Source organism: Pleurodeles waltl, chromosome 4_1 (assembly GCF_031143425.1).
Source record: "Pleurodeles waltl isolate 20211129_DDA chromosome 4_1, aPleWal1.hap1.20221129, whole genome shotgun sequence".
Taxonomy (NCBI): Eukaryota; Metazoa; Chordata; class Amphibia; order Caudata; family Salamandridae; genus Pleurodeles; species Pleurodeles waltl.
Window position 1 is genome coordinate 30,588,638 of NC_090442.1, and position 18,356 is coordinate 30,606,993.

The following is an 18,356-nucleotide window of genomic DNA, read 5'->3' on the forward strand; positions in this document are numbered from 1 at the left end:
AGAGGTAAAAAGACAAAAAAAGAGAAGGAAGAAAAGGTAGAGGGGAGAGAGGAAAGCAAGAAAGGGAAGATGAGAAAGAAAAGAGCAAGAAAGACAAAGAGGAAAGGAGAGCACCATGGCAGAACAAGGAACATGAACAAAGAGAACAGGAAAAAGGAAAAAACAAGATAAAGGGGGGAAAAGGAATAAGTGGAGAGGGAGCAACAAAGGGAAGTAAAGAGCTGGTCAGAGGAAATTTGGACTTTTTTTTGGAGATATTGTTTAGGAGATGCACTAACCCACTTATGCTTCTGAATGAGATAAGAACCAGTCAGCAGCACACACACCCCAGCATGACCTCTGCTGAGGCCTCCTATCCTTCTGAATGAGATAAGAACCTGTCCGCAGCACCCTCCCATAGCATGACCTCCGCTGAGGCCTCCTATCCTTCTGAATGAGATAAGAACCTGTCAGCAGCACCCGCCCCCTAGCATCACCTCCGCTGAGGCCTCTTACCTCTGGCACTGTTTGTTTCTGTGGGGCGCTGTCAGAAAGGTTTTGTGTGGGGTCGAGGATCGCTTGAAACGTTCTCTGTAGCTTCCTGGGAAGTTCCGATCATTTGGACCTAGACTACACTCACTGCCTCCCGTGACAGGTAGCATGACCACAAGGACATGTTTTAAACGTATACTGACACATTTCTGTACAATGTCACGCATACATACACTCACATATACATGCACTGGTGCAGGCTCATAGACACTCACGTATACATACACTGATGCAGGCTCGCAGACACTCACATATACATACACTGATGCAGGCTCACAGACACTCACATATACATACACTGGTGCAGGCTCATAGACACTCACATATACATACACGGATGCAGGCTCATAGACACTCACATATACATGCACTGGTGCAGGCTCATAGACACTCACGTATACATGCACTGGTGCAGGCTCATAGACACTCACATATACATACACTGGTGCAGGCTCACAGACACTCACGTATACATGCACTGGTGCAGGCTCACAGACACTCACATATACATGCACTGGTGCAGGCTCATAGACAGTCACATATACATGCACTGGTGCAGGCTCAGAGACACTCATATATACATACACTGGTGCAGGCTCAGAGACACTCACATATACATGCACTGGTGCAGGCTCACAGACACTCACGTATACATGCACTGGTGCAGGCTCACAGACACTCACATATACATACACGGATGCAGGCTCATAGACACTCACATATACATGCACTGGTGCAGGCTCATAGACACTCACATATACATACACTGGTGCAGGCTCACAGACACTCACGTATACATGCACTGGTGCAGGCTCACAGACACTCACATATACATGCACTGGTGCAGGCTCATAGACACTCACATATACATACACGGATGCAGGCTCGCAGACACTCACATATACATGCACTGGTGCAGGCTCACAGACACTCACGTATACATGCACTGGTGCAGGCTCAGAGACACTCACATATACATGCATTGGTGCAGGCTCATAGACAGTCACATATACATGCACTGGTGCAGGCTCATAGACACTCACATATACATACACTGGTGCAGGCTCACAGACACTCACGTATACATGCACTGGTGCAGGCTCACAGACACTCACATATACATGCACTGGTGCAGGCTCATAGACACTCACATATACATACACTGATGCAGGCTCACAGACACTCACATATACATGCACTGGTGCAGGCTCATAGACACACATATACATGCACTGGTGCAGGCTTGCAGACATCACATATACATACACTGGTGCAGGCTCATAGACACTCACATATACATACACTGGTGCAGGCTCATAGACACTCACATATACATGCACTGGTGCAGGCTTGCAGACATCACATATACATACACTGATGCAGGCTCACAGACACTCACATATACATACACGGATGCAGGCTCATAGACACTCACATATACATGCACTGGTGCAGGCTCATAGACACTCACATATACATACACTGGTGCAGGCTCATAGACACTCACATATACATGCACTGGTGCAGGCTCGCAGACCCTCACATATACATGCACTGGTGCAGGCTCATAGACACTCACATATACATACACTGGTGCAGGCTCATAGACACTCACATATACATGCACTGGTGCAGGCTCATAGACACTCACATATACATACACTGGTGCAGGCTCATAGACACTCACATATACATGCACTGGTGCAGGCTTGCAGACATCACATATACATACACTGATGCAGGCTCACAGACACTCACATATACATACACGGATGCAGGCTCATAGACACTCACATATACATGCACTGGTGCAGGCTCATAGACACTCACATATACATACACTGGTGCAGGCTCATAGACACTCACATATACATGCACTGGTGCAGGCTCGCAGACCCTCACATATACATGCACTGGTGCAGGCTCATAGACACTCACATATACATACACTGGTGCAGGCTCATAGACACTCACATATACATACACTGGTGGAGGCTCATAGACACTCACATAAACAATATAGACACCCTCCCCCTCATACACACGAGGTGAAACTTATGTGGGGTAGTCCTCAACATGAAAGTCACGATTCCCAACTAGCAACTGCCCAGATTCACTAAACAGGGCACCAGAGCGAGGCACAACCCCTTATGCCCAATCAGAAGCTCAGATAGGACATGAGGCTGTCTTTTTCCATTATCGTGGCTTCTGATGGGGCATAAGGGCGCATGATGGACAGGCCCCAAATTGCCATTATCTGACAAGGTGCCTGACGCTAGTGCAGTATGTCAGATGTGCATTGTGTATGTGTACGTATGGGCTGTAACAGCCCACGCCTGACACATGCCCAGTACAGCCAAAGGAGCCATATTGTGACACAAGATGATATTACACTTTTATATGTAAACAAATGATCAGTGAGATCGTTTGTTTTTATATAAAAGCTGTGATGTGTTAGTAATGAGATGCAGAGTGAGGCATGATGGTCTGGGGGGTCGCCGCCCTTTTGTCCCCTATAAAGGAGCTGCCACTGCATCACACGCCTTGTTGGAACCGTTGCAGCGGAGTGATGCATCGGTGGTTCGGGCCCACGCAATCCCCTACAACTAGGATTTAAAGGTTCTTTCGTTCAGCAGGCCTAGCTAGGTTCCTGTAGCCAACCCGTGCTCCATAGCGGTCAGCCTGAAAGTTTTGAGTTTGTCCTGGTCCAGGGTGACCAGATATTCCTGGTTGGTGCTTCTTGCCACTAAACGCTATTTTACAGTTTACTCTTTAAAAATTCATGACTCAGTTTCTACTTAATGGATTTTTGTCATTTTGTTCTTGTTTTATATCTTAAATTCAGATCTATTTTTCGAAACTGGTGTGGAATATTTTTGTGTAGTATTTTCACTGTTTTACTCTTTGAAGTGTTGCACAAATTCTTTATGCTTTGCCTCTAGGTTACACCCAGGTCAAACAACAACGCAATTTCTACCAGGATGGCAATGAGTTTATTTAGACCAATGGGTAGCTCATGAGCTACTGGTAGCTCTCCATCTACTTGTAAGTAGCTCTTCTTTGTTCAGCCAACCCTATTACATTAAAAGCTTTTGTTTGTTTGAATTAATTAATGTATCCAAAAATTAAAAAATGTGTATACAAGACTAAACATGAGTATTTTCATAACTCTAATGCTGATTTTTGGAAAAAATAGTTAAATTTGCAAAATATATTTAAAGCTGATATTTGAGTTATAAAGTTTGTGGCACTGAGGAGGTGCTTTACTCATGTTACTACCTTGGTGCGAAGGGCATAGCAGATGTCATTAAGTGAGACCTAGGTACAGGCATTCTAAACTGACAAAGCCTTTTTGACATTACAACTGGTACCCCCCCCCCATGTACTGAGGTGATTACTGCTTGTAATCTTGCATGAGATGATCACTAAATTAATCTTGTCTGATGCGAACACTATTACAACACTAATAATATTAGTAGCTCAGGATGATTTTCATTGAGCGTAAGTAGTTCTTATTACAGAGAAGGTTGGAGACCCCTGATTTAGACAGTCAGGGGGTAGAGGATGTGCTGATCACTTACACTGAACAATGAACCCATGACCTGTGTGAGGCGTTTGGATTAGAGAAGGTTACTAGTTAGATTCCAAGCAACAAACCTGCAGTGAATGCCAAACATTCAAACCCAGAAAGCATTTTCAGAACACTATCCTGTGCGTTGCGATGTTCCCATTTTCTTCAAGTATGCGTTCATTCATGGATTCATTCATTTTAAATACAGGTTTTGTTTTTGTGCAACTGAATTCATATGCTAATTTGTGCATGTAACATCATAAAACGTGATATCTGACTCGTTCTAAGATAATGTGCAAAGTGTATTCAACCTGAACGCAAAGGCATTTCATCAAAGAGGACATCTTCAGATTTCAAGGGATAATAAGGCTTGAGATGCAAACATCTCAGTCCTCGAGGCAATGGTCTTGTAGCTCAGTAAGACTCAAGCTCTCTACTCTCGGAGTATGGAATGCCAATAAGAAATGCAAAGCCTTACACAGCAGCAGATTAACAAAACACCTTCTGAAGTATACATGTCCCTTCCTTCTGACCAGCTTGTGTAGGCATTCTTCATGCTGAGCAGGTTTAAATGAGCTACGGCCTTGAAAGTTCTATCATACAGTGAGTATATCTAAAACCATCAATAACATTGTTGTTTTTGCTAATCTACTGTTTTACTGCTGCTGTTTTCATGTATGTTCTGTTTATATTGATTACATGGATTCATAATATTGGCAATTGTCTAAGGATTCATTTTTGTTAAAGCCTTCTCAAATGTAAGTGTGGATTTCTCCTGTGTGGTCACACAAGTGGGAAAAGGTCTCGGGAACTCACTTATAAATAATGCAGAGTTTGAGTATCCCCGGGACGCACCCACAAGACCTGACCAATTATGACTAACAGGGAGGCACCTTTCATAATATTGATTACATCCTTCTCAGCTAAGGAGTTACCTAGTAACTTTAGGATTTGCTTAATGCTTGATTAGAAGAAAATACCCATTTCAGTTTCATCAGTTTGAATAAAGTTTAAGGGTTCATTGACACAGTAACTCACAGGACAAGTGTACCCCAGGCTGGGGACATCTTAACTCTAGTAGTCTCTATGCAACAAGCCCCTTTCAAATATTGTATTTGTGGAGAGAATATTGAACCTGTAGATCCTACAACTAGACATTTCACAACATGCAGAGCTCCTACTGTCCTGATATTTCTGCAAATTATGGACCATTTACAATATTAGAAACCTCTGACCGTTTCCCAGTAGGTTTTCAAGAATATCAAGCATTGTTGGAGGAGGAGTTACCATTTGTGGTGAGAACAGTTAGAATGGTTCCTTAGGCCTTCCAGGCATACTTGGCAGGAGTTACTTGGTTACATCCCACGTCATAACATCCACAGTTAGCTGCTCCAGAATTAAAACATTTGTTAACAGAACGAGTGGCTATCTATAGGGTACTTAAGCAATCCATACCACACATTATAGGAACTGGTATGTGAGCTTGCGGAACTGCTTTGTGTGAGAAAGTAGCCTATTTTCTAGCAAGATTACCCCAATTTTTGGCCTGTTTGTCAGTGTGTTTGACTGTGTCACTGGGTTCCTGCTAATCAGAACCCCAGTGATTCTGCTCTCTCTCCTTTTAAATTGATTGTTGGATATTGTTAACACAGTATCCCACTCATAATTGGCATACTGGTGCCCCCTTATAAGTCAATAGGCGCTGTTTACGGTCTCTCTGGGTGTTTCCTCAGATTCAGATTGCAAGACTCCAGCAGGAATCCTCTGCATCCTTTTCTTCATCTTCTTAACGAAGAAACTGCATCTGGACCCTCCAGGAACTCTACAACTGCAACAAAGAAACTAAGGCGACTTCTGCAACATTGTATATCCAGCTTCTGCCAGCAACTGCAACTGTTTCCCGGTCGTGCATCCTTAGAGAACAGCCTGTTTTCAGCCTACACCAGAAGAACAAAGGAATTTCCCTTGAAGTGAAGGAGTCCCTTCCCTGCTTCAGCAGGCACCCCTCTGCAGCGATGACCGGTGGCTTGGGTCCCCTCTCCTGATAAAGTGCGTGGATCCAGCATTACGGGGGGTGGACTGAAGTGGTCCCGACAGTCCAGGCGTCCAACTGTCCAACTTTGGTGGAGGTAAGAGCTTGCCTCCCCACACAAGACAGTACCCCCGTGCACCACATGTTTTGCAGTTGCCAAGGCTTGATGGCATCTTTCCACGAACTTCTTCATGCACCGCACAGCTCCAGCCCCCAGCACTCTTTCCTGCGATGCACAGCCTCCTGCGTGGTTCTCCAGTGGTGTGGGATCCCTTTGTGTAGTACTGCATGGGCCTCCTTTTGCACCGTCTTTGTCCCCGTGCTGTGGGACTCCTGTGAGCGCTGCCTGGTCTTCTGAGAGCTGTCTGAGTTGCTGAGAGCCGTCTCTGTCTCCCTCTCCTGGTTAGAGTCAACCAGGTCCCTCCTGGTCCCGGGCAGCGCCATTTTCCGCTAACCGTGAGCTTTGCATGTGCCAAAGCTTGTTGGTGGAATCCAGCAACGCAAACCAGCCTGCACTCATCCATCCGACGTGGGACATCATCTGCACCAACCAGGAACCCGCATCCATCTTCTTGGGTGCAGTACTGACTATTCTTCACCGAATGCTCTTCTTTTGCACCTTCATCCGGGTTTGCAGGGGCTCCTGTTCTTCCTGGACTCTTCTGTGCTTCTTGGACTTGGTCCCCTTCTTCCACAAGTCTTCAGGTCCATGAGTCCATCGTTGGTGTCTTGCAGTCTCTTCTGGTTCTTGCATAATCTTCTTTCTCGTGTTCTTGTGTGTTCTAGGAAAATTTCTGTGATGTACTCCTGCTTTCCTGGGCGCTGGGGTGGGTTCTATTACTTACCTTTGATGTTTTCTAATACTCCCAGCACCCCTCTACACACTACACTTGCCTAGGTGGGAAACTGACTTTCGCATTCCACTTTCTTAGTATATGGTTTGTGTTCCCCCTAAGCCCATTTCTAACTATTGTGATTTTCACTATTTGCACTGTTTTCTAACTGGTTTTACAGCTATTTCTGCATACTAGTGTATATAATTTGTGTATTACTTTCCTCCTAAGGGAGTATTGTCTCTATGGTATTTTTGGCATTTGTGTCACCAAAATAAAGTACCTTTATTTTAGTAATACTGAGCATTTTCTTTCATGTGTGTGAGTACTGTGTGACTACAGAGGTATTGCATGAGCTTTGCATGTCTCCTAGATAGGCCTTGGCTGCTCATCCACACTACCCCTAGAGAGCCTGGCTTCTAGACACTGTCTACATTTCACTAATAAGGGATAACTGGACCTGGTATAAGGTGTAAGTACCTTAGGTACCCACTATAAACCAGGCCAGCTTCCTACACTCCCTGGACCAGAAACAAACATCCTGGGACTGGTTTCAGGGTATCACCCTTCATCAGCCAGGTTAGCTTGAATCCAGTGGCACAGTGAGCACGGGACCCATGTCTAGGGATACCCTTCCCACTTAGGGCAACTTTAGCAATACAAAAGGATGATGGACGGAATGCTGAAACTTTTCTAACACTCACCCCCAGTCACAGAAATGGGTTTAATCCATCGTCCTTTTGCTCATCATGCCACCTCAGTTTGGACCAAGCCATATGCCAATCAGTCTTGACCTTATTCCCCATAGGAACAGTTGAGCCGGAACTGCCAGGCCAGGTCCTCCCTGGACCAGAAACAAGCATCCTGGGACCGGTTTCAAGGTATCACCCTTCTTCAGCCAGGCTAGCTTGAATCCAGAAGCACAGTGAACACAGGACCCACATCTAGGCATACCCTTCCCACTTAGGGCAACTTTAGCAACACAAAAGGATGATGGACAGAGTGCTGAAGCTAAAGCTAAAGGCGTTCTAATTGTGTCAATGCATCACAACAGTTTTAGGGAAAGAGCTCTGGCCCAGGGATCGTGGTTAGCAGGGGCACTGACCACTACAATTTCTAGGCTACATCATACATCAGGCAAAAAGTGGGAGGTAACCATTTCAAAAAGAGGCCTTTTCTCACAACTAGCACTGTGAGAGGTTTTAACTAAATGAGGGAATCTGTACACATCATGCTGTGTTTTACTTACATTGTAAGGAGTGCTAACATAAGAGGAAATCTCTGCACTGCACTACTTTTTACTACATTCTAAGGATGCATTGTACCTACATCAGGGTCATGTGGGTGTGGCCTGCTTCAGATAGGAAACCCTGTTTTCTTCCCAGAGAGACTCCCTTGTTGTTTACGAGCAACAAATGAACAGAAAACAAAACTGTTGTCCTTGTGTTTTACAACTGTGGATCCTTAGAATGATTCTGGCATTACTCCCCACTCCTAAGAGAGTGGAAGAGGTAAGAGCATTTATTCTCTACCAAGAAGACTATCTATCTTGGCTTACTGGAGGCTGTGATGGGAAGACTACAGCAGACTCAGAATATATCAGTAATGCAGATGCTAGTGCTGCAGAAACGTCATCATGTCATTTCACTGGTTCCCAGGCAAAAAAAATCTCTTTAAAATCCTCCATTTTATTCATCAGGCCTTTTACAAAGCACAGAGGTAGTCAAATGTCCCTGTCAGACAAGTTGGTGGCCCACACCCTTACATGGCTTCTGCGATTCAGCCAACAGGGCGTAAATCATATTTCTTGTTACTGGGGGACTAGATGTAGGCGGAGGACCTTCAGTGAGCAGGATCGCCAGCTTTGGAATGGGCTACCTTTGGCCCCTGGACTCATGTTTTTCCATTATGAAGTCGGAGTTGTTTCAGGAACAATCTGACAATGTACTTAATCTATTGATGCACTGTCCTGTTGGCTTGTGCTGTGTCTGTCTGTTATATTCCATGAGTCTGTTCTTGGTCCACTAGTGCCAGGACACCTGTGGTCACAGTATGATCGACAGATAAAGCTTATCTACATCTCAAGGGGTCTGGATGAAAAAATAGTGCAGTGCGCACAGATTTCTCATAGTGCACTAAGATGCACTGCAGCGTGCACAGATTTTTCATAGTGCATTAGGATGCAGTGAGCACAGATTTCTCACAGTAAAGTAACATGTACTACAGCATGCACAGAGTTCTCATAGTGCAGTAAGATGTGGTGCAGCATGCACAGATTCCTCTTAGTGCAGTAAGATGCAGTGTAATGTGCACTGAGTCCTCATAGTGCAGTAAGATGCAGTGCAGTGTGCACAGATTTCTCCTAGTGCAGTATGATGTAGTGCAGTGACACAAGCTCACCATAGAGCAGTAAGATGCAGTGACGCATGTGCAGATTCCTTATAATGCAGTAAGATGCAGTGCACAGATTCCTCCCAGTGCAGTAAGATGCAGTGCAGTGCACAAATTCCTCACAATGCATTAAGATGCAGTGCGCACAGATTCCTCGCAGTGCAGTAATATGCAGAGTACAGATTTCTCACAGTGCAGTAAGATGCAATGCAGTGCACAGACTCCTCACAGTGCAGTATGATGCAGTGGTGTGCACATATTCCTCACAGTGCAGTAAGACGCAGTCTACAGATCCCTCACAGTGAAGTAAAAGCAGTGCAATGCACAGAATCCTCACAGTGCAGTAAAATGCAGTGCAGTGTGCACAGATTCCTCACAGTACAGTAAGATGCAGTGCAGTGCACAGATTCCTCACAGTGCAGTAAAATGCAGTGCAATGCACAGAATCCTCACAGTGCAGTAAGATGCAGTGCAGTGTGCACAGATCCCTCACAATACAGTAAGATACAGTGCACAGATTCCTCACAGTGCACTAAGATGCAGTGCAGTGCAGATTCATCACAGTGCAGTAAGACACAGTGCAGCACACAGATACCTCACAGTGCAGTAAGATGCAGTGCACAGATTCCTCACAGTGCAGTGAGCACAGACTCCTCACAGTGCGGTAAGATGCAGTGTACAGATCGCTCACAGTGCAGTAAACTACAGTGCATGCAGTGCAGAAACTCCTCACAGTGCAGTAAGATGAAATGCAGTGTGCACAGTTTCCTCACAGTGCAGTAAGATGCAGTGCAGTGCACAGATTCCTCACAATGCATTAAGATGCAGTGCCTACAGATTCCTCGCAGTGCAGTAATATGCAGAGTACAGATTTCTCACAGTGCAGTAAGATGCAATGCAATGCACAGATTCCTCACAGTGCAGTAAGACGGAGTGTACAGATCCCTCACAGTGCAGTAAGATGAAATGCAGTGTGCACAGAATCCTCACAGTGCAGTAAGATGCAGTGCAGTGTGCACAGATTCCTCACAGTACAGTAAGATACAGTGCACAGATTCCTCACAGTGCACTAAGATGCAGTGCAGTGCAGATTCATCACAGTGCAGTAAGACACAGTGCAGCGCACAGATACCTCACAGTGCAGTAAGATGCAGTGCACAGATTCCTCACAGTGCAGTGTGCACAGACTTCTCACAGTGCGGTAAGATGCAATGTACAGATTGCTCACAGTGCAGTAAACTACAGTGCATGCAGTGCAGAAACTCCTCACAGTGCAGTAAGATGAAATGCAGTGTGCACAGATTCCTCACAGTGCAGTAAGATGCAGTGAACCGCACAGAGTCCTCACAGTGCAGTTAGATGCAGTGCACTGCACAGATTCCTCACAGTTCAGTAAGATGCAGTGCACTGATTCCTCACAGTGCAGTTACATGCAGTACACAGATTTCTCACAGTGCAGTCAGATGCAGTGCACTGCACAGAAGATTCCTCACAGTGCAGTAAGATGCAGTACATATATTCCTCACAGTGTAGTAAGATGTAGTGCAGTGCACAAATTCCTCACAGTGCAGTGAAGTGTGTACAGATTCCTCACAGTGCAGTGGCATGCAGTGCACAGAGTCCTCACAGTCCAGTAAGATGCAGTGCGCAGATTCCTCACAGTGCAGTAAGATGTAGTGCACAGGTTCCTCACAGTGCAGTCAGATGCAGTGCACTGCACAGAAGATTCCTCACAGTGCAGTTACATGCAGTACACAGATTCCTCACAGCACAGTAAGAAGCAGTTCAGTGCACAGATTCCTCACAGTGCAGTAAGATGCAGTGCACAGATCCTTCAGTGCAGTAATATTCAGTGTGCACAGATTCTTCACAGTGCGGTAAGATGCAGTGCACTGAACACTTTCCTCACAGTGCAGTAAGAGGCAGAGCACGGATTCCTCACAGTGCAGTAAGATGCATTGCATTGCACAGAAGATTCTTCACAGTGCAGTAAGATGCAGTGCACAGATTCCTCCCAGTGCAGTAAGATGCAGTGCACAGATCCCTCATAGTGCAGTAAGATGCAGTTCACAGATCCCTCATAGTGCAGTAAGATGCAATGCACAGATCCCTCACAGTGCAGTAGGATGCACTGCACAGATTCCTCAAAGTGAGGTGCAGTGCACAGATTCCTCATATTGCAGTAAGGTGCAGTGCAGTGCACAGATCCCCTCTTTAACACAAATGATGACCACAAACACCCCCAGGCCCTGAAAGAACCCCCCCCCCCCACCCAGAGGTCCTCGAATAGAAGAGCCCAGCTCAGCCCGGCTCCTGGTAGAGATTTCCTCCAGGATTATTCAGTCTATTTCTACAAACACAGCAGAAGGTGCTGACAATCTCCTACCTGAGCAGAAACCTGTGCAGACATTTCCAGGCTCTCTCCTCCCCCTGGGGCTGTGGGGGCAGGGGCGGATTTGGGGTCTGAGGTGGCGGGGGTCTGGGAGGGTCTGAAGATTAACTGCACAGACCCTCAGGGGCTCTTCCTCCCCTGCTGGAGGCTGGAAACAGAGGAGGCTGAGACCCGCTGCTTGTGCTGACTCTGCCACCGCTAACCCGGATACTATTACATTCCCTCTGCTGAGAGGAGCTCATCAGCTTCCGCTGCTTGTTCTGCCTCTACCGCGGCTGACCCGGACGTCTCAAGCACTTATCCCACCACTGCACAACCAATGTAGGAGGCTGGACTGGCTTGTAGTGAGTACCAAGGGGTACTTGCACCTTGCACCAGGCCCAGTTATCCCTTATTAGTGTATAGGGTGTCTAGCAGCTTAGGCTGATAGGTAATGGTAGCTTAGCAGAGCAGCTTAGGCTGAACTAGGAGACGTGTGAAGCTACTACAGTACCACTTAGTGTCATATGCACAATATCATAAGAAAACACAATACACAGTTATACTAAAAATAAAGGTACTTTATTTTTATGACAATATGCCAAAGTATCTTAGAGTGTACCCTCAGTGAGAGGATAGGAAATACACAAGATATATATACACAATAGCAAAAATATGCAGTATAGTCTTAGAAAACAGTGCAAACAATGTATAGTTACAATAGCATGCAATGGGGAAACATAGGGATAGGGGCAACACAAACCATATACTCCAAAAGTGGAATGCGAACCACGAATGGACCCCAAACCTATGTGACCTTGTAGAGGGTCGCTGGGACTATTAGAAAATAGTGAGAGTTAGAAAAATAACCCTCCCCAAGACCCTGAAAAGTGAGTGCAAAGTGCACTAAAGTTCCCCTAAGGACAAAGTAGTCGTGTTAGAGGAATAATGCAGGAAAGACACAAACCAGCAATGCAACAACTGTGGATTTCCAATCTAGGGTACCTGTGGAACAAGGGGACCAAGTCCAAAAGTCACAAGCAAGTCGGAGATGGGCAGATGCCCAGGAAATGCCAGCTGCGGGTGCAAAGAAGCTTCCACTGGACAGAAGAAGCTGAGGGTTCTGCAGGAACGAAAAGGGCTAGAGACTTCCCCTTTGGTGGACGGATCCCTCTCGCCTTGGAAAGTCGTGCAGAAGTGTTTTCCCGCCGTAAGGACGCCAACAAGCCTTTCTAGACGCAAATCGTGCGTTTGGCGTTTTTGGACGCTGCTGGGGCCCAGGAGGGACCAGGAGGTCGCAAATTGGACCTGAAGAGAGAGGGGACGTCGAGCAAGACAAAGAGCCCTCACTGAAGCAGGTACCTCCCGGAGAAGTGCCAGAAACAGGCACTACGAGGATGCGTGAAACGGTGCTCACCGAAGTTGCACAAAGGAGTCCCACGTCGCCGGAGACCAACTTAGAAAGTTGTGCAATGCAGGTTAGAGTGCCGTGGACCCAGGCTTGGCTGTGCACAAAGGATTTCCGCCGGAAGTGCACAGGGGCCGGAGTAGCTGCAAAGTCGCGGTTCCCAGCAATGCAGCCCAGCGAGGTGAGGCAAGGACTTACCTCCACCAAACTTGGGCTGACGAGTCACTGGACTGTGGGGGTCACTTGGACAGAGTCGCTGGATTCGAGGGACCTCGCTCGTCGTGCTGAGAGGAGACCCAAGGGACCGGTAATGCAGCTTTTTGGTGCCTGCGGTTGCAGGGGGAAGATTCCGTCGACCCACGGGAGATTTCTTCGGAGCTTCTGGTGCAGAGAGGAGGCAGACTACCCCCACAGCATGCACAAGCAGGAAAACAGTCGAGAAGGCGGCAGGATCAGCGTTACAGAGTTGCAGTAGTCGTCTTTGCTACTATGTTGCAGGTTTGCAGGCTTCCAGCGCGGTCAGCGGTCGATTCCTTATCAGAAGGTGAAGAGAGAGATGCAGAGGAACTCGGCTGAGCTCATGCATTCGTTATCTAAAGTTTCCCCAGAGACAGAGACCCTAAATAGCCAGAAAAGAGGGTTTGGCTACCTAGGAGAGAGGATAGGCTACTAACACCTGAAGGAGCCTATCAGCAGGAGTCTCTGACGTCACCTGGTGGCACTGGCCACTCAGAGCAGTCCAGTGTGCCAGCAGCACCTCTGTTTCCAAGATGGCAGAGGTCTGGAGCACACTGGAGGAGCTCTGGACACCTCCCAGGGGAGGTGCAGGTCAGGGGAGTGGTCACTCCCCTTTCCTTTGTCCAGTTTCGCGCCAGAGCAGGGGCTAAGGGGTCCCTGAACCGGTGTAGACTGGCTTATGCAGAATTGGGCACATCTGTGCCCAAGAAAGCATTTCCAGAGGCTGGGGGAGGCTACTCCTCCCCTGCCTTCACACCATTTTCCAAAGGGAGAGGGTGTCACACCCTCTCTCAGAGGAAGTTCTTTGTTCTGCCATCCTGGGCCAGGCCTGGCTGGACCCCAGGAGGGCAGCTGCCTGTCTGAGGGGTTGGCAGCAGCAGCAGCAGCTGCAGTGAAACCCCAGGAAGGGCAGTTTGGCAGTACCAGGGTCTGTGCTACAGACCACTGGGATCATGGGATTGTGCCAACTATGCCAGGATGGCATAGAGGGGGCAATTCCATGATCATAGACATGTTACATGGCCATATTCGGAGTTACCATTGTGAAGCTACATATAGGTAGTGACCTATATGTAGTGCACGCGTGTAATGGTGTCCCCGCACTCACAAAGTTCAGGGAATTGGCTCTGAACAATGTGGGGGCACCTTGGCTAGTGCCAGGGTGCCCTCACACTAAGTAACTTTGCACCTAACCTTTACCAGGTAAAGGTTAGACATATAGGTGACTTATAAGTTACTTAAGTGCAGTGTAAAATGGCTGTGAAATAACGTGGACGTTATTTCACTCAGGCTGCAGTGGCAGGCCTGTGTAAGAATTGTCAGAGCTCCCTATGGGTGGCAAAAGAAATGCTGCAGCCCATAGGGATCTCCTGGAACCCCAATACCCTGGGTACCTCAGTACCATATACTAGGGAATTATAAGGGTGTTCCAGTAAGCCAATGTAAATTGGTAAAAATGGTCACTAGCCTGTCAGTGACAATTTGGAAAGAAATGAGAGAGCATAACCACTGAGGTTCTGATTAGCAGAGCCTCAGTGAGACAGTTAGTCACTACACAGGTAACACATTCAGGCACACTTATGAGCACTGGGGCCCTGGGTTACCAGGGTCCCAGTGACACATACAACTAAAACAACATATATACAGTGAAAAATGGGGGTAACATGCCAGGCAAGATGGTACTTTCCTACACAACCCCCCCCCAAACGAAGGACAATAAGACTAGCCATGACCTGATGAGTCTTCATTGTCTAAGTGGAAATATCTGGAGAGTCCATCTGCATTGGAGTGGCTACTCCCAGGTCTATGTTCCACTGTATAGTCCATTCCCTGTAGGGATATGGACCACCTCAACAATTTAGGATTTTCACCTTTCATTTGTTTTAGCCAAAGTAGAGGTTTGTGGTCTGTCTGAACAATGAAGTGAGTGCCAAACAGGTATGGCCTCAACTTCTTCAGAGCCCAGACCACAGCAAAGGCCTCCCTCTCAATGGCAGACCAACGCTTTTCTCTAGGGGTCAACCTTCTACTAATAAAAGCAACAGGTTGATCCTGGCCCTCAGAATTAAGTTGTGATAGGACTGCCCCTACTCCTAATTCAGATGCATCAGTTTGGACATAGAATTTTTTAGAGTAACAAGGGCTTTTCAGGACACGTGCAGAGCACATGGCCTGCTTCAGCTCCTCAAAAGCTTTCTGACAGTTTGCTGTCCATAATACCTTTTTAGGCATTTTCTTGGATGTGAGGTCATTAAGAGGGGCTGCAATGGAGCCATAGTTCTTAATGAACCTCCTGTAATACCCAGTGAGGCCTAGGAAGGCTCTCACCTGAGTCTGAGTGGTAGGGGGAACCCAGTTAATAATAGTTTGGATTTTCCCCTGAAGTGGTGCAATCTGTTCCCCACCAACAAGGTGTCCCAGATAAACCACCTTACCCTGCCCTATCTGGCACTTTGAAGCCTTGATAATGAGGCCTGCCTTTTGCAGGGCCTCCAAAACTTTCCATAGGTGGACCAGGTGATCATCCCAGCTGGAGCTAAAGACAGCTATATCGTCCAAATATGCTGCACTGAAAGCTTCCAGCCCTTGCAGGACTGTGTTCACCACCCTCTGAAAAGTGGCAGGTGCATTTTTCAAACCAAAAGGCATTACAGTAAACTGGTAATGTCCTCCAATGGTAGAAAATGCAGTCTTAGGTTTAGCATCTTCTGATAATTTGATCTGCCAATACCCTGCAGTCAAATCAAAAGTGCTTAGATACTTGGCAGATGCCAGTGTATCTATAAGCTCATCTGCCCTGGGTATAGGGTGAGCATCAGTTTTGGTTACCAAGTTGAGACCTCTATAGTCTACACAAAACCGCATTTCCTTCTTTCCATCTTTAGAATTGGGTTTTGGTACCAGTACCACAGGAGAAGCCCATGGACTGTCAGAGTGCTCAACCACTCCTAGTTCCAACATTTTCTGAACTTCTTGCTTTATGCAGTCCCTGACATGGTCAGGCTGCCTATAGATCTTACTTTTGACAGGTAAACTGTCTCCAGTATCTATAGTGTGCTCACACCAAGAAGTGGTGCCTGGCACAGTAGAGAAGAGTTCTGAAAATTGTCCTAGGAGATTTATGCAATTGTCTTTCTGCTCAGCAGTAAGACAATCTGCCAAAACTACACCTTCCACAAGAGCATCTTGTTCTGTGGAAGAGAAGAGATCAGGTAGAGGATCACTGTCTTCCTCCTGTCCCTCATCAGTTGCCATGAGCAGGGTGAGATCAGCCCTGTCATAGTAGGGTTTCAGGCGGTTAACATGGAGCACCCTAAGGGGACTCCTGGCAGTGCCTAAGTCAACCAAGTAGGTGACTTCACCCTTCTTTTCAACAATTGTGTGGGGTCCACTCCATTTATCTTGGAGTGCTCTTGGGGCCACAGGCTCCAAGACCCACACTTTCTGCCCTGGTTGGTACTGAACCAAAACAGCCTTCTGATCATGCCATTGCTTCTGGAGCTCTTGGCTGGCCTGAAGGTTTTTACTGGCCTTTTTCATGTACTCAGCCATCCTTGATCTGAGGCCAAGTACATAATCCACAATATCCTGCTTAGGAGCTTTTAAAGGTTGTTCCCAACCCTCCTTTACAAGTGTGAGTGGACCCCTAACAGGGTGTCCAAAAAGAAGTTCAAAGGGGCTGAAGCCTACTCCTTTCTGGGGTACCTCCCTGTAGGCAAAAAGGAGGCATGGTAGAAGGATATCCCATCTCCTGCGGAGTTTTTCAGGGAGACCCATAATCATGCCTTTGAGAGTTTTATTAAATCTCTCCACCAGTCCATTTGTTTGTGGATGATAGGGTGCTGTGAACTTGTACGTTACACCACACTCCTTCCACATGGCCTTTAAGTATGCAGACATGAAATTGCTTCCTCTGTCTGATACTACTTCCTTTGGGAAGACCACCCTGGAAAATATTCCCAGGAGGGCCTTTGCCACTGCAGGAGCTGTAGTGGTCCTTAAAGGAATAGCTTCAGGATATCTTGTGGCATGGTCCACTACCACCAAGATAAACCTATTGCCTGAAGCAGTAGGAGGGTCAAGGGGGCCAACTATGTCAACCCCTACCCTTTCAAAGGGAACCCCAACCACAGGCAGTGGGATAAGGGGTGCCTTTGGAGTGCCACCTGTCTTGCCACTGGCTTGACAGGTTTCACAGGACTTACAAAATTCCTTTGTGTCCTCAGACATCCTAGGCCAATGAAACAGGGGAACAAGCCTGTCCCAAGTTTTCATTTGTCCTAGATGCCCAGCTAAGGGAATGTCATGTGCCAGTGTTAGGAGGAACTTTCTGTACTCCTGAGGAATCACTAATCTCCTGGCAGCTCCAGGTTTAGGATCCCTATGCTCAGTGTACAAGAGGTTGTCCTCCCAGTAAACTCTGTGAGAGTCACTGACATCCCCATTAGCCTGTTTGACAGCTTGCTGTCTGAGACCCTCTAATGTGGGACAGGTTTGCTGTGCCACACTCAGCTCCTCTCTGGCAGGCCCCCCTTCACCCAAAAGCTCAGCAGTGTCTGCTTCCAGCTCCTCTGCTGTAGGTTCTGCACAGGGAGGGAATTCTTCTTCCTCAGAAGTTGAATCCACTGTAGAGGGAGGGATAGTAGGAAGTGGTTTGCTTCTACTAGCCCTAGCTTTAGGGAGCACTTGGTCCATTGTTCCAGGATCCAAGCTTCCCTGTCCTTTTTGCTTTTTGGCCTGAGCCCTTGTCAAAGCAAAAATATGCCCTGGGATGCCCAGCATTGCTGCATGGGCCTCCAACTCCACATCTGACCAAGCTGATGTCTCCAAATCATTCCCTAATAGACAGTCTACCGGTAAATCTGAAGCTACCACAACTTTCTTTGGACCAGTTACCCCCCCCCCAGTTGAGATTTACAACAGCCATGGGGTGGCTTTGTGTTATGTTGTGAGCATCGGTTACTTGGTACTGGTGTCCAAGT

At 47.0% G+C, this 18,356-nt stretch overlaps 1 protein-coding gene across 1 annotated transcript in view; it reads right to left on the reverse strand.

The window, feature by feature from the left end:
- The window catches only part of LOC138287314 (zinc finger protein 79-like), a 34,147-nt gene extending 22,262 nt beyond the window's left edge, over nucleotides 1–11,885 (reverse strand). Inside the window, exon 1 of the mRNA XM_069227668.1 lies at nucleotides 11,745–11,885. The gene's annotated coding sequence lies outside the window, so the exon portion shown is untranslated. The remainder of the gene's footprint in view (nucleotides 1–11,744) is intronic.
- Between the last annotated feature and the right edge of the window lie 6,471 nt (nucleotides 11,886–18,356).